This window comes from Mustela putorius, unplaced genomic scaffold (genome assembly GCF_011764305.1).
Source record: "Mustela putorius furo isolate JIRA1106 unplaced genomic scaffold, ASM1176430v1.1 tig00003845_pilon_pilon_pilon, whole genome shotgun sequence".
Lineage (NCBI taxonomy): Eukaryota > Metazoa > Chordata > Mammalia > Carnivora > Mustelidae > Mustela > Mustela putorius.
The window spans coordinates 94,377,949-94,393,570 of record NW_025421998.1 but is presented as its reverse complement, the minus strand read 5'-3'; the positions used below and the strand labels follow the sequence as shown (position 1 = coordinate 94,393,570).

Here is a 15,622-nt window from a genome sequence, read left to right as displayed (position 1 = left end):
TCCACATTAGCAATGATCTGTTGGGCGCCTGGGTGGCTCATTTGGTTGAGCGACTGCCTTCAGCTCAGGTCATGATCCTGGACTCCCAGGATGGAGTCCTGCATCAGACTTCCAGCTCCATGGAGAGTCTGCTTCTCCCTCTGACCTTCTGCCCTCTCATGCTCTCTCACACTCTCTCTCTCAAATAATTAAAAATCTTTTTTAAAAAAATGATCTGTCAATCACATTTTAAGTGATGGCTTAATATTCACTTATGAAAATACTGATCAATATTTAATGAACATGCTGATGAATGTTTCATTTTCTCCAATTTTTCAGGTCTACATTGCTTTTGCAATAAATATTTTCATATCTGAAAAGTTGTCCAACTTTTTTTAATTTTTTAATTTTTTTAAATTCCTTTTCAGTGTTCCAGAATTCATTGTTTATGTACCACACCCAGTGTTCTATGCAATACATGCCCTCCATAATACCCACCACCAGGCTCACCCAACCTCACCCAACCACCAAACCTCACCCAACCACCAAACCTCACCCAACCACCACCCCCGCCCCTCCAAAACCCTCAGATTGTTTTTCAGAATCCATAGGCTCTCATGGTTCATCTCCCCCTCCAATTTCTCTTAAATTCTTAGCTATTATCAAATCACTCTCAAAATGTTGCATTAATTTATAATCTCTTGTTTTTGAGTTTTTATTTAATTACCACTTACTTAACATAGAGTGTAATACTGGTTTCAGGTGTGCAATATAGTGACTCATCACTTCCATACATCACCCAGTGATCGTCACAACATCACAACTCCTTAATCCCCATAACCAACTTCACCCATCCCCCACACAGACCAATCTAGCTGTTGAGTTCAAGTGTTTTGACGGTCTGTTCTCATAGTTAAGCACCTGTTTCTTGGTTTGCCTCTCTCTCTCTCTCTCTCTCTTTTCCACCCTCATTATCTATAGAAAGTTTTCAGTCATTATTCTAATTGTTTGTTTGTTCATCCTCATATCCCCATGACACATAAGATATGACTTTTGTAATTATTCCAAAACTCTTAGATACTCTGTTTTATCTTTTTCATTCATTCTTCCCTTTACATTTTAATTCTGGATGTTTCTAATGACATATTGTAAAGCTCACTAATTTTTTCCTCAACTATGTACCTGTTTGCTGAGTTCATTAAAGCCATTTTTAATTTTTCTTTACATTTTTTAGCACTTCATTTTTATTCTTTCTCATAGATTCCATTGCTCTGCAGATATTACCCATTGACTCCTACATTTGGTCTGCTCTTCTACTAGAGTCCTTAGTTTCTTAAACATACAGTTATTTTATTTATTTTTTATTATTTATTTATTTTTATTAAGTGCATTAGCCAACATATAGTACATCATTAGCTTTTATGTACTATTCAAACATAGACTTATTTTAGAAACCCAGTCTGATCATTTCAACATTTCTACCATATATGAGTCTGGTTCTCACATGTGCCCTGTCTCTTCGTGCTCTGTTTTCTTCCGTTTGTTTGTTTGTTTTACTATGCCTTGTAATGTTTCAGTGGAAGCTGGACATTACAGAATGGACAAAAAGAACTGAGGAAAACAGGTCTATGTGAGGTTTTATGTTTATCTGCAAATGAATTGGACTGTGTTTACTGTTTACTGTAGCTATGGGTGTCACAGATGAATTAAATCTCTTGTTCTTATTTTTGTCTCACCTGTTGTCTTTGACTTTCCCTAGAACCTCCATCCTGTTTTTGTTTTTGTTTTTATTAAATTCCACCTAGGTAACATATAGTATAATATTAGTTTCAGTTCTACAACTCAGTGATTCAATACTTACATACAACACCCCATGTCCATCACAACAACTGCATCCTTAAAACCCATCACCTATTTAACCCATTCCCCCCATCCACATCCCATCTGATAGCCAACAGTTTTTTCTCTATAATTAAGAGCCCGTTTCTTGGTTTATCCTTCTTTTTGTCCAATATGATTGTTAATTTTGTTAGAATCTCCTTGTTAAATAAAGTCTTAGACTCACAGTTCTTTCTGTTATAAACCTCTGTTATTATAAGGGAGCCCCACCAAAGTGGTGGTAAGGAGTAGATGGAGTGAATCATTTAGCATTCTACAGTCTTATGATTCAGTCTCAGTCTTTTAGTGAGCCTGTACCCCTGGCTTGTACCTTTGGAGAGACATCTCTGTAACTTTGGTCAGAAAAAAGAGGCAAAGAAGCTGGACCTGGGTGTTTCCTATCCCCTAGATCTACCTGCCCCACTGCAGTTACTATTCTCACTTCCCCAAAAGTCACTGTCTTTGCAATAATCACTTCACTGCATTTCTTAATGGTTTTATCACTTAAATTTATATACAGTGCTATGCCTTAGTCTTGCCCATTTCTTAAAATTTCATGTATTATTTTAGTCCTTTTAATCTGCGGATGCCTTCAGCATCCCTTTCTTTTCTTACAATCTATCTGTTGAATTCATAAGGTGTTTTGACAGTAGCTTCCCATAATCTGGATTTTGGCAATTTTATCTTCACATTATAGTTAAATGTATCTTTCTGTTCTTCACATATTTTCCTGTAAATTGGCAGTTGAATTCAGAGGCTTGATCAGACTAAGCTCCACCAGTTTTCATAAAATGAAGAAATTTTAAGGATACCTGAGGGGCTCAGGGAGTTAACTGTCCAATTCTTGATTTTGGCTCAGCACATGATCTCAGGGTTATGAGATTGAGCTCCTTCAAGGCCTCTGCATTGAGTGTGGAGCCTGCTTAAGATTTTGTTTCTCCCTCTCCCTCCACCTTTCCCCACCCTCTCTTGGGGGGGAAAAAAAAAAGAAGAAGAAGAAAGAAAAAAATTGAAGGATTGTTACAGTTTTTCACCAAAAGACACATAAGATCTAGTTTTCTCTTATCCATGATATTAGAAACTGTTGATACATGACTTCTAAACCTAGTATTTCATTGAGGGTAGTTGAATGGTGATATTCTAATTCTAACATTTTTTTTTGATAAGTATCTAGAATGCTTTGATATTTTCATTTACTATACATTTACCCAAAATAATTACTTGGATATTTCCATTTATCAGATCTCAAAATAATGCATAAGGTTCCTTAATCACTTTTGAAAGTTAACAACTTGTAAGTATCATTATGAACCCATAAATCTTACTTCAATGGGTTTAAAATGATTGTAATTAATGTATTTTTAAACTACATCTTATCTTATACTGGCTAGAGAAAGCCCCTTTAGTTTGGATGCTGAATTCTTTTTTTTTTATAAACATATAATATATTTTTATCCCCAGGGGTACAGGTCTGTGAATCGCCAGGTTTACACACATCACAGCACTCACCAAAGCACATACCCTCCCCAATGTCCATAACCCCACCCCCTTCCCCCAATCCCCCTCCCCCCAACCGTTAGTTTGTTTTGTGAGATTAAGAGTCACTTATGGTTTGTCTCCCTCCCAATCCCATCTTGTTTCATTCCATTTGCGACAATGTGGATGGAACTAGAGCGTATCATACTTAGTGAAATAAGTCAAGCGGAGAAAGATAACTATCATATGATCTCCCTGATATGAGGAAGAATGGATGCTGAATCCTTTTTAAATATCCCTAGAGGAACCCTCCTACACTGTTGGTGGGAATGCAGGCTGGTGCAGCCACTCTAGAAAACAGTATGGGGGTTCCTCAAAAAGTTGAAAATAGAGCTACCCTACAACCCAGCAATCACACTACTGGGTATTTACCCTAAAGAACAACTGTAGTGATCCAAAGGGGCACGTGCACCAAAATGTTTATAGCAGCAATGTCCACAATAGCCAAACTATGGAAAGAACCTAGATGTCCAGATAAAGAAGATGTGATATATATATATATATATGTGTGTGTGTGTGTGTGTGTGTGTGCAGTGGAATATTATGCAGCCATCAAAAAAAACCCCGAAATCTTGCCATTTGCAATAACATGAATGGAACTGGAGGTTATTATGCTAGGTGAAATAAGTCAACCAGAGAAAGACAATTATCATATGATCTCTCTGATATGAGGAATTTGAGAGACAGGGCAGGGGATTATGGGGGTTAGGGAGGGAAAAAATGAAACAAGATGGGGAGGGAGGGAGAAAAACCATAAGACAAAACATTTCCTCTTCATCTCAGGAAACTATCTGAGGGTTGCTGGGGGATGGAGGGGGATGGGGTGGGCTGATTATGGACATTGGGGAGGGTATCGCTATGATGAGTGCTATGAATTGCTAAGGTGGTGTGTGTGTAAGACTGATGATTCACAAACTTGTACTCCTAAAGCAAATAATATATTATATGTTAATAAATAAATAAAGTCCTTAGTAATCTTTGTTATCGGGTATGACAAAACTTTTCAAGTTTACCCAATTAATTTCCTTCCTCAGACCTGGAATCAGACATTTCTTCAAAAACATTTGTTTCTTATGGTTTAATAACTTAGAATCATGATCTGGGCCCAAAGGGCATGCTCATTGTTTTGGGGTTGGTTACTGAACTAGCACACTGAAAAACACATAGAAAATACACACACACACACACACACACACACACACACAAACACGGAGTGGGATGGGAGGGAGTAAAGAGGAGAGATTCATAATGATAAATCTAATTCAAATTTAGCAATAAATTTGATTTGGATAACCACACACACTAATCTGACTACACCGCAGCAGTGAGAAGGTGAGAAGGGGGCAAACACCTAGTCTGACTGCAGGCCACACATACTAACAAAAGTTTCTCAAAGAAAAAAAGAGGGAAAGTCCCTTGCAGTTTGGTGTTATCACTATTTGGGCAAATGAGTGATCTCACTCAACTTAAGCTCAGGAGAGCCCCAGATTGGCCCAGTAACAAAAAAGGGATCAAACCCTCCTGCAAATGGCTCTCCAAAGAGAGTAGATGAACAGACTGAAGGCAAAAGCAGCTCAGCCACAACAGTAAGGTGTACCTAACACCCATAGAAGACACCCCTGAAGTGCCAGGTTCTGATGAAGAAGACACATTGCCATACAGGGCAGTACAGGACCTCTTCTTCATAAGGCCATAACTTCAAGAACAGGAGATATAGAATAAATAAATAAACCTTAAAACAAACAAAATAGAACAGGAGACTTAGTGGACCCTCCTAAAACAAGGAAAGGCAGAAGAATTAGACAAAGGAAACAGGAATGTGTCCCAAATGAAAGGACAGGAGAAAATCACAGCAAGAGAGCTAAATGAAACACAGGTAAGTAATATGTATGAGAGAGAATTTGAAGTGAAAGTCATAAAGATCCTCACTGAACTTGAGTAAAGAGTAGAGGACCTCCATGAGACTCTTAATAAAGAGATGAAAAATATAAAAATAACTGATCAGTGATGAAGAACTCAATAGTTGAAAGAATATATGGATGCAATAAAAAGCAGACCAGGGGAAGCAGAAAGACAGACCAGTGACCTGGAGGACAAAGTAATGGAAAACAATCAAGCTGAACTGAAGAAAATAATATAATAAATAAATACAGACTGAGGGAACTCAGCAACATGATGAAGTATAATAAGATTCTCATTATAGGGATCACAAAAGAAGAAGAGAGAGAAAAAGAGTAAAAAATTTCTTTGAAGAAATAATAGCTGAAAACTTCCTGAATCTGGGAAGGAAACAGAAACCTAGACTGAGTAGGCACACGAGACCCCAACATAATCAGCCCAAAGAGGTCCACACCCATACATGTGGTTTTTAAAATGGCAAAAAGTACTGATAAAGAGAGAATTTTAAAAGCAGCAAGTGAAAAGAAAACAATTACATAAAAAGGAAAACCCCACAAGGCTATCTGCTGATTTTTCAACAGAAACATTGAAGACCTGAAAGAAATGTCATGATATATTCAATATGCTGAAAGAAAATAGCCTGCAACCAAGAATACTCGATCCAGCAAGGCTATCATTCAGAATAATAGAAGGGATAAAGTGTTTCCCAGATAAACAAAAGTTAAAGGAATTCATGACCACTAAACCAGACCTACAAGAAATGTGAAAGGGAACTCTTTGATTAGGAAGGAAAGACCATAAACAGGAGTTCAAAGGTAGGAAGCACAAAAGCAGTAAAATTAAGTATATCTACAAAGTGTAGTCAAGGGATTCACAAAATAAAAAGATGTAAAAAATGACACCATATACCTAAAATGGAGGGGAATGGGGATAAGAATAAAGCATGGGTTCAAATTTAAGCAACCACAACTTACCACAGGTTGCTATATGTGTAACAGGTTATATATAAACCTAATGGTAATGACAATTCAATAATCAGTAATAGATATTCAAAAAATAAACAGAAAGGAATCCAAGCATATCATTATGGAAAGCCAGTAAACCATATGTGAAGACAGCAAGAGAAGAAAGAAACAGAAAACTGCAAACACAAAACAAGTAACAAAATGGCAGTAAGTACAAACCCATCAATAATTAGTCCATTTAGAATGTAAATGGACTAAATGCTCTAATCCAAAGACATAGGGTGATGGAATGGATAAAAAAAGCAAGACTCATCTGTATGCTGCTTCAAGAAACTTATTTCAGACCCAAAGACACATGCAGGTAGAAAATGAAAGATAGAAAATGCAAAATGAAGTGAAAAGAAACCAGAGTAGTAATAATTGTATCAGACACAATAGACTTTATATTTTTAGAAAACCTCCCTTTTTATTTAAATTCAATTAGCCAAGTTATAGTACATCATTAGTTTTTGATATAATGTTCAATGAATCATAGTTCATAGTTCATAACACCCAGTCCTCATCAAATCAAAATGGACTTTAAAACAAAGACTGTAACAAGAGACAAAGGAAGACAATATATAATCATTAAGGGAACAATCCAACAAGAAGATATAACAGTTGTAAACATTTATGCATCCAACATAGGAGCACCCAATATAATCAGCAGCTATTAACAAAAATACAGGAAGCATTTGATAATAATACAATAATAGTAGGGAACTTTAACGTCTCACTTACATCAATGGATAGAACATCCAAACAGAAAATCAACAAGGAAATAGTGACTTTGAATGACACATTAGACTAGATAAATCTAAACAGATATATTCAGAACATTCCATCCAAAAACAGCAAAGTACACATTCTTTTAAAGCTCATATAGAGGGGTACCTGGATTGCTCAGTTAGTTAAGCATCTGACTCTTGATTTCATCTCAGATCATAATCTTAGGGTCATGAAATTGAGCCCTGCTTTAGTCTCCATGCTCAACAGGGGGCCTGCTTGAGATTCTCTCTGTTCCTCTCCATCTCCATCTGCCTCTCCCTTGTTCTCTCTCTCTCTCATCTATCCATAAAATACATTTTTAAAAACCTTGAAATGCATATGGAACATTCTCCAGAATGGATCACATGAGGCCACACAACAAGTCTCAAAAGAATGAAGTCATACCATGCATCTTTTCTGACCACAATACTATGAAACTAGTAATCAACCACAAGAAAAAATCAGAAGGGACACAAATACATGGGGTTAAATGAGAGGCTCCTAGATGATGAATGGGTCAAGAAAAGAATCAAAGAAAAAATTAAAAAAATACGTGGACACAAATGAAAATAAAAACACAACAGTCCAAAAATCTCTGGGAAGCAGCAAAGACTATTCTAAGAACCCAGTTAGTAGCAATACAGGTTTACCTCAAAAAGCAAGAAAAATTTCAAACAGCCTAACTTTACACCTAAAAGAGCTAGAAAATGAAGACCAAATAAAGTAAAAAACAGGAGGAAGAAAGGAAGGAAGGAAGGAAGAAAGGAAGGAAGGAAGGGAGGGAGGAAGGGAGGAAGAGGGAAGAAGGAAGGAAAAGAAAGATTAGAACAGAAATAAATGAAATAGAAACTAAACGATCATAGAACAGATCAATGAAACCACAAGCTGATCCTTTGACTAGATCAACAAAATTGATAAATCTTTTCCAAGACCAATTGAAAAAGAGAAAGAGTGGGAAGGAGGAACAGGTGGAGAGAAAGAGAGAGAGAGAACTCAAATAAAATAAAAAATGAAAGAAGAGAAATAACCAACAACACAAAAATACAAAGCATTAGAAGAGAATATTATGAAAATTATATGTTAACAAATTGGACCCCCTAGTAGAAATGATAAATACCTAGAACATAACCACCCAAAACTGAATTAAGAAGAAATAGAAAATTTGAACAGACTGATTACCAGCAATGAAATTGAATCAGTAATCAAAAAAGTCCCAACAAACAAAAATCCAGGACCAGAGAGTTTCACAAGTGAATTTTAACAAACATTTAAAGCAAGATAAGAACCTATGCTTCTCAAAATATTCCAAAAAATTGAAGCCAAAGGAAACCTTCAAAATGCATTCTATGAGGCCAGCATTTCCATGACACCAAAACAGATAAAGACACTATAAAAAACACTACAAAAAAAAAAGAGAGAACTACAGGCCAATATCTCTGATGAACATAAGCTCAAAAATCCTCAGCAAAATATTAGCAAATGAAATCTAACATTATCTTAAAAACAAAACTCACCATGATCAAGTGGGATTTACTCCTAGGATCCAAAGTGGTTGAATCTTTGCAAATCCATCAACGTAACACAGCACTTCTACATAAGAAAAGACAAAAACGATACAGTCATTTCAAAAGATACAGAAAAAGCATTTGACAAAGTTCAACAACCATTCATGATAAAAACCCTCAACAAAGTAGGTTTAGAGAGAATGTATCTTCATATAATAAAAGCCATATGTGAAAGAACCACAACTCACATCAGACTTAATGGTGGAAAACTGAGAATTTACTCCTAAGGTCAGGAACAAGACAACAACATCCACTCTCACCACCTTTATTCAACATAGTACTGGAAGTTCTAGGAAGAGCAATCAGATAAGAAAAGAAATAAAAGGCATCCAAACTGGTCAGAAAGAAGTCAAACTTTTACTATTTGCAGATGACATGATACTAAATATACAAATCCCTAAAGACCCCCCAAAACTAGCAACTGATAAATGAATTCAGTAAGATTGCAAGATACAACATCGATATACAGAAATTCATTGCATTTCTAGACATCATAATCAAGTAGCAGAGACAAATTAAGAAAACAATCCCATTTACATTTGCACCAAAAATATTAATACCTAGGAAAAAACTTAATCCAGGAGGTCAAAGGCCTGTACTCTGAAAACTCTAATGATGAAAGTAATTGATGAGGACATAAACAAATGGAATGATATTCCATGCTCATGGGTTGTAAGAACAAATATTAGAATGTCCATACTACCCAAAGCCATCTACAGATTGACTGCAATCCCAGTAAAAAAAAAAAAAAAAAAAAAAAAAAAAAAAAAAAAAAAAAAAAAAAAAACAGTATGTTTCAGAGAACTAAAACAAATAATCCAGATTTTGTATGGAACCACAAAAGACCCTGAACAGGCATAGCAATCTTGAAAAAGAAGAACAAAAGTAGGAGAATCACAATCCCAGATTTCAAGGGATACTATAAAGCTATAGTAATCAAAACAGTACAATACTGGTACAAAACTAGACTCATAGATGAAAAGAACAGAATAAGGACCTAATAAATAAACTCAAGCTTACTATGCAAAGGGAGAGACAGTATCTTCAACAAATGGTGTTGGGAAAACTGGACAGCAACATGTGAAAGAATGAAGGAAACTGGACCACTTTCATATACCATATATTAAAATAAACTCAAAATGGCATAAAGACATCAATGTAAAACCTAAAACCATAAAAATCCTAGAAGAAAGCATAGACAGTCATTTCTCTGACATCAACTGTAACAACAGTTTTCTAGATATGTCTCCTGAGGCAAGGGAAACAAAAACAAAAATACACTACTGGGACAACAACAAAATAAAAATTGTCTGCACAGCAAAGGAAACAGGCAACAAAACTAAAAGTTAACCTACTCAATGGGAGAATATATTAGCAATTTACATATCCTACAAAGTGTGGGTTTCCAATATGTACAAAGAATTTTAAAACTCAACACCCAAAGAACAAATAACCCAATTAAAAATGGGCAGGAGAATTAACAAGACAGGAAACAACAAATGTTGGCGAGGGTATGGAGAAAGGGGAAACCTCTTGCACTGCTGGTGGGAATGCAAGCTGGTACAGCAACCCTGGAAAACAGTATGGAGGTTCCTCAAAAAGTTAAAAATAGAGTTACCCTACTACCCAGCAATTGCACTACCAGGTATTTACCCCCAAAGATACAGATATAGTGAAAAGAAGGGGCACATGCATCCCAGTGTTCATAGCAGAAATGTCCACAATAGCCAAACCGTGCAATGAGCCAAGAAGTGCCTCAACAGATGAATGGATAAAGAAGCTGTATAATGAAATACTACCAGCCATCAGAAAGGATGAATACCTATCCATTGCATTGACATGGATGGAACTGGAGGGGATTATGTTAAGTGAAATAAGCCAAAGAAAGAAAGACAATATCATATGGTTTCACTCATATGTGAAACATAAGGAATAGTGTGGAGAACCATAGGGGAAGGGAGAGAAAAATTTGGAAGAAATCAGAGAGGAACACAAACCATGAGAGACTCTGGATTCTGGGAAACAAACCAAGGGTTACATAAGGGAGGTGGGTGGTGGGATGGGGTAGCCAGTTGATGGGTATTAAGGAGGGTAGGAGTTGTGATATAACACCCAGATGAGTACTGGGTGTTATAGGCAATTAATGAATCATTGAGCACTACATCAAAGACTAATGATGTATTATAGGTTGGCTAATTGAACAGAATAATAAAAAAGTAAAAATAAAAAATGGACAGAAGGGGCGCCTGGGTGGCTCAGTGGGTTAAGCCGCTGCCTTCGGCTCAGGTCATGATCTCAGAGTCCTGGGATTGAGTCCCGCATCGGGCTCTCTGCTCGGCAGAGAGCCTGCTTCCCTCTCTCTCTCTCTGGCTGCCTCTCTGTCTACTTGTGATTTCTCTCTGTCAAATTAATAAATAAAATCTAAAAAAAAAAAATGGACAGAAGACTTGAACAGACATTTCTCCAAAGAAAATATGCAGATGGTCAACAGACATATGAAAAGATGTTCAGCATCACTCATATCAGGGAAATAGAAATCAATCTACAAGGAGATATCACCTCACACTTGTCAGAATGGCTAAAATAAGAAACAAGATAAAACAAGTGTTGGTGAGGATGTGGAGGAAAAGGAACCTTCTGGCAATGTTGGTGGGAATGCAAACTGGTGCAGCCACTGTGGAAAACAGTATGGAGGTTCCTCAAAAAAATTAAAGATAAAATTACCATATGACCCAGTAATTTCACTACTATGTATTAACCTAAAGAAAACTAAAACACTAATTCAAAAAGATATATGCACCCCTACGTTTATTATAGTATTATTTACAACAGCCAAATTTTGGAAGCAGCCTATATGTCTATCCATAAATGAAGAGATTAAAAAAAGCATATATACATTATAGAGGGAGGGAGATAAAGATATCTGTATACAAAGAAGCATATATGCACATAAATCTATATATACTTATATAGATATATATATGCAGAAGCATATATATATATAATGGAATATACTGTCATAAAAAGAATGAAATCTTGCCATGTGCATGAGCATGTATGGACCTAGAGAGTAAAATGCTACATGAAATAAGTCAGGGAAAGAATAATACCATATGATTTCTCTTATATTTGGAATTTAAGAAAGAAAACAAAGAAAAAATACAAACCAACAAGTGGACTCTTAACTAGAGAAAGAAAACTGGTAGGGGGATGAGTGAAATAGGTGGAGGGGATCGTGAGTACACTCGTGATGAGCCCTGAGAAATGTATAGAAGCACTGAATCACTATATTGTACACCTGAAACTAATATAACACTGTGTGTTAACTATACTGGAATTAAAATTTTTAAAAGCCTTTTAAAAAAATAAAAGACAAAACTAGACTGATAAAAGATATTTCCAACATGCATATAAGATTGGATAAGTCCTCTCAATATCTAAAGAATCCCTGTATGTCATCAGAAAGGGACCAAAGGCACAGGTAGAAAAATGTGAAACTCCATAACCCCTCCCCTATTTTTATCCCATTTTCTACATTCAGCTAAACAGAAATTTTATAGGGTATTTGGAATTAAGTAAATACTCATCTGCTAAAAATAATGAGATATTTGCATAGGCAATCAAACCTTCCAGGCACTTAAAAGGAGGAGTTTAGTTAACCCTAAGACACTGGGAAAATAGAGTATTTTTACTTCCTTTATTTTTAAATTGATAATACATAATTTCATTCCCAATACATTTTCAAGAAGCACATACCAAAACAATAGAAAACACTATGCAATAGGGGGACATGGGTGGCTCAATCACTTAACCAACTCCTGGTTTTGGCTCAGGTAGTCCTGAGATGAGCTCCACATCTGGCTCCATGCTCAGTACAGAGTCCACTTGTCCCTCTCCCTCTGCTCCGTCCCTGGCTCACTCGCTCTTTCTCTCTCTCTCTTTTTCATACATAAACAAATCTTTGGGGGGGAAAAAACCCCTATGCAATAAAAAATACTTCTCCCACTCCTACTCCTAACAACCCTGTTAGCAATGTTACCTACATTGCCTTCCAGATTTTTCTCTGTGCAATTATGCAACCATGAATAATTTGATGCACATGTATCCTGTGAATTGATTTCCATAATAAAGTATTTAACACATCCAAAACCTCACGTAATTACTTTTCATTTTGTAATGAGAATATTTAAGATCAATTCTATTAGCAACTTTCAAGTATACAATGCCCTGTAGTTTACCATAGTCGCCAAGCTGTACATTGGATCCCAGTCTTCAAGCATCTTGGAACCAGGGATTTGTACCCTTTGACCAACATCTCCAAATTTCCCCCATTCCCCAGCCCCTGACTACTACCAGTCTATTCTATATTCCATGAATTTGGCTTTTTAAATTCCACCTGTAGGTGAGATTGTACAGTATTTGTCTTTCTCTGTCTGACCCATTTCACTTGGAGTAATGTCCTCAAGGTTTATCCATGTCACTATCTTGTTATTTATGTTGTTGAAAAACGATGAGATTCCCTTTTTTATGGTGGAATAATATTTCATTTCTCACTCCTGGATTAATGGATTAGATAAATGACTGACTGACATCAGGAAAAAAAGACCTTCTAGTCATCCAGCTAGTGATTCCAAGTGATTCTAGTGATTCAGAGGCTTTTCAGAACTTGTATGGATACACTTTCTTCTTGAGCCCTCTTGTGGCCAAATGCTTAAGCTTGTTTGTCTTCTAAACCATGCACTGCACCACACAAGGTGCTAACAACCTCCCTTTTGCTTTCCCAAAGGAAGAAACTGATGCCCAAGTTTGTGGATTCTCTTTTGCCTGCAGCTTTGGGCTGAGTCTCCATTCATGTTCACTAGCCTTTGGCCACAGCTCAGTCAAACTGCATTGATTCTGGAGACCAGGGTAAGATATACTGAGTACTGGGGGGTCCCTGTGGGACAGTTATGGAGATCTGCAGGAAAAGCACCCCCAGTGGCTGGTGTGGAGGTGTTTTTATCTGGCCAAAGTGACAATAAAGTGTAATGCTGGAATAAAAACATCCAAAATAGCATACCTCAGATGAGTTCTCTGTTAGAGGGATGCTGAAGAGTTTGCCTCATCCAAACTTGGAAGCAAACCAAGTAAGGGCCTACAGAGCATAAAAAACAAGGAATAATTATTGTTAGGTTTATGATATCAGTAAAGACATACAAGCAGAAAAAAAGGAGAGACCATTGAAGCAGATTTCAAAATAAGGCAATTATTAACTAAAGGAAAAACTACTTGATAAGCCAAGAAATAGCTGCATTTGTTGTTGTTGTTTACAATGCAACTGGAAGAAGATAATTACTGAATTTTAACATAAAGATTCTAACTGTTCCAGTGGTTTGAAGAATAGAGAGGCAGATGCAACTGAACATGCAGCAATGGCCTGAGACCCAGAAGGCTGCAAAGAAGCGTCAGATCTAGTCTTTGGACTCAGAAAGCCAACAGTGTAATTAGTCAGACAGGACACACTTTTTTTTTTTTCCATTTTTTATTTTTTTTTATTTAAATTCAATTAATTAACATATGATGTATTATTGGTTTAAGAGGTAGAGTCAGTCATTCATGAGTCTTGTATAATACTCAGTGTTCATTATATCATGTCCTCTCCTTAATGTCAATCACCCATCCCCTGTCCCCTCCAGCAAGCCTCAGTTTGTTTCCTATGACTAAGAGTCTCTTGTGGTTTGTCTCCCTAATTTCATCTGTCCTATTTTTTCCTCTCTTCCTCTATGATCTTCTGTTTTGATTCTTAAATTCCATTTATGAGTGAGATCATATAATTAATTGCCTTTCTCTGATTGACTTATTTCGAGTAGCATAATCCCCTCCAGTTCCATCCACATCATTGCAAATAGTAAGATTTCATTTTTTTGATGCCTGAATAATATATATGTACACCACATATTCTTTATCCATTCATCTGTTGAAGGACATCTTGGCATTTTCCATAGTTTGGCTAGTGTGGACATTGCTGCTATAAACATTGGGTGCAGGTGCCCCTTTGGATCACTACATTTGTATCTTTGGCGTAAATACCTAGTAGTGCAATTGCTGAGTCATAGTGTAACTCTATTGTTAACATCCTGAGGAACTTCCATGCTGTTTCCCAGGGTGGCTAGACAAGCTTGCATTTCTACCAACAATGTAAGAGAGTTCCCCTTTCTCTACATCCTCACCAACAATTGTTTCCTGCATTGTTAATTTTTGCTATTCCAACTGGTGTAAGGTGATATCTCACTGTGGTTTTGATTTGTATTTCCCTGACAGCTAGTGGTACATATATACAATGGAATATTATTCAGCCATCAGAAAGGATGAATACCCATTTGTATTAACATGGATGCAGCTGGGGGAAATCATGCTAAGTGAAATAAGTCAAAAAGAGAAAACCAATTATCATATGGTTTTACTCTTATATGGAACATAAGGAACAGAATGGGGGACCATCAGGGAAGGGAGGGAAAACTGAAGGGGAAGAAATCAGAGGGGAGACAAACGATGAGAGACTCAGGACTCCAGGAAACAAACTGAGGATTACAGAAGGGAGGGGAGGTGGGGAGATACAATCGCCAGTTGATGGGTATTAAGGATGGTATATGTTTTGATGAGCACTGGGTATTATACATAACTAAAAATCATTGAACACTACCTCAAACCTAATGATGTACTATTTGTTGGCTAACTGAACATGAAATTATATATATATATATATATATGTGTGTGTGTGTGTGTGTGTATGTATATATATACATATATATAAAATATATATTATAGGAGATATATATGTGTGTATGTGTATATAATATATATATATATAAGATAGATAGATAGATAGATAGATAGATAGATAGATATAATCCCCTGTAATGCTCATTTGGTGATCACAAATTCTTTTAGTTTCTGTTTGTTCTGTAAGATTTTTATCTCTCCTCTCTTTTGAATGACATCCTAGCTGGAAAC

The 15,622-nt window shown here is 36.4% G+C and overlaps 1 protein-coding gene across 1 annotated transcript in view; it reads right to left on the bottom strand.

The window, feature by feature from the left end:
• MGAM (maltase-glucoamylase) overlaps positions 1–13,752 on the bottom strand; it is a 157,206-nt gene extending 143,454 nt beyond the window's left edge. Inside the window, exon 1 of the mRNA XM_045063083.1 lies at positions 13,689–13,752. The gene's annotated coding sequence lies outside the window, so the exon portion shown is untranslated. The remainder of the gene's footprint in view (positions 1–13,688) is intronic.
• Between the last annotated feature and the right edge of the window lie 1,870 nt (positions 13,753–15,622).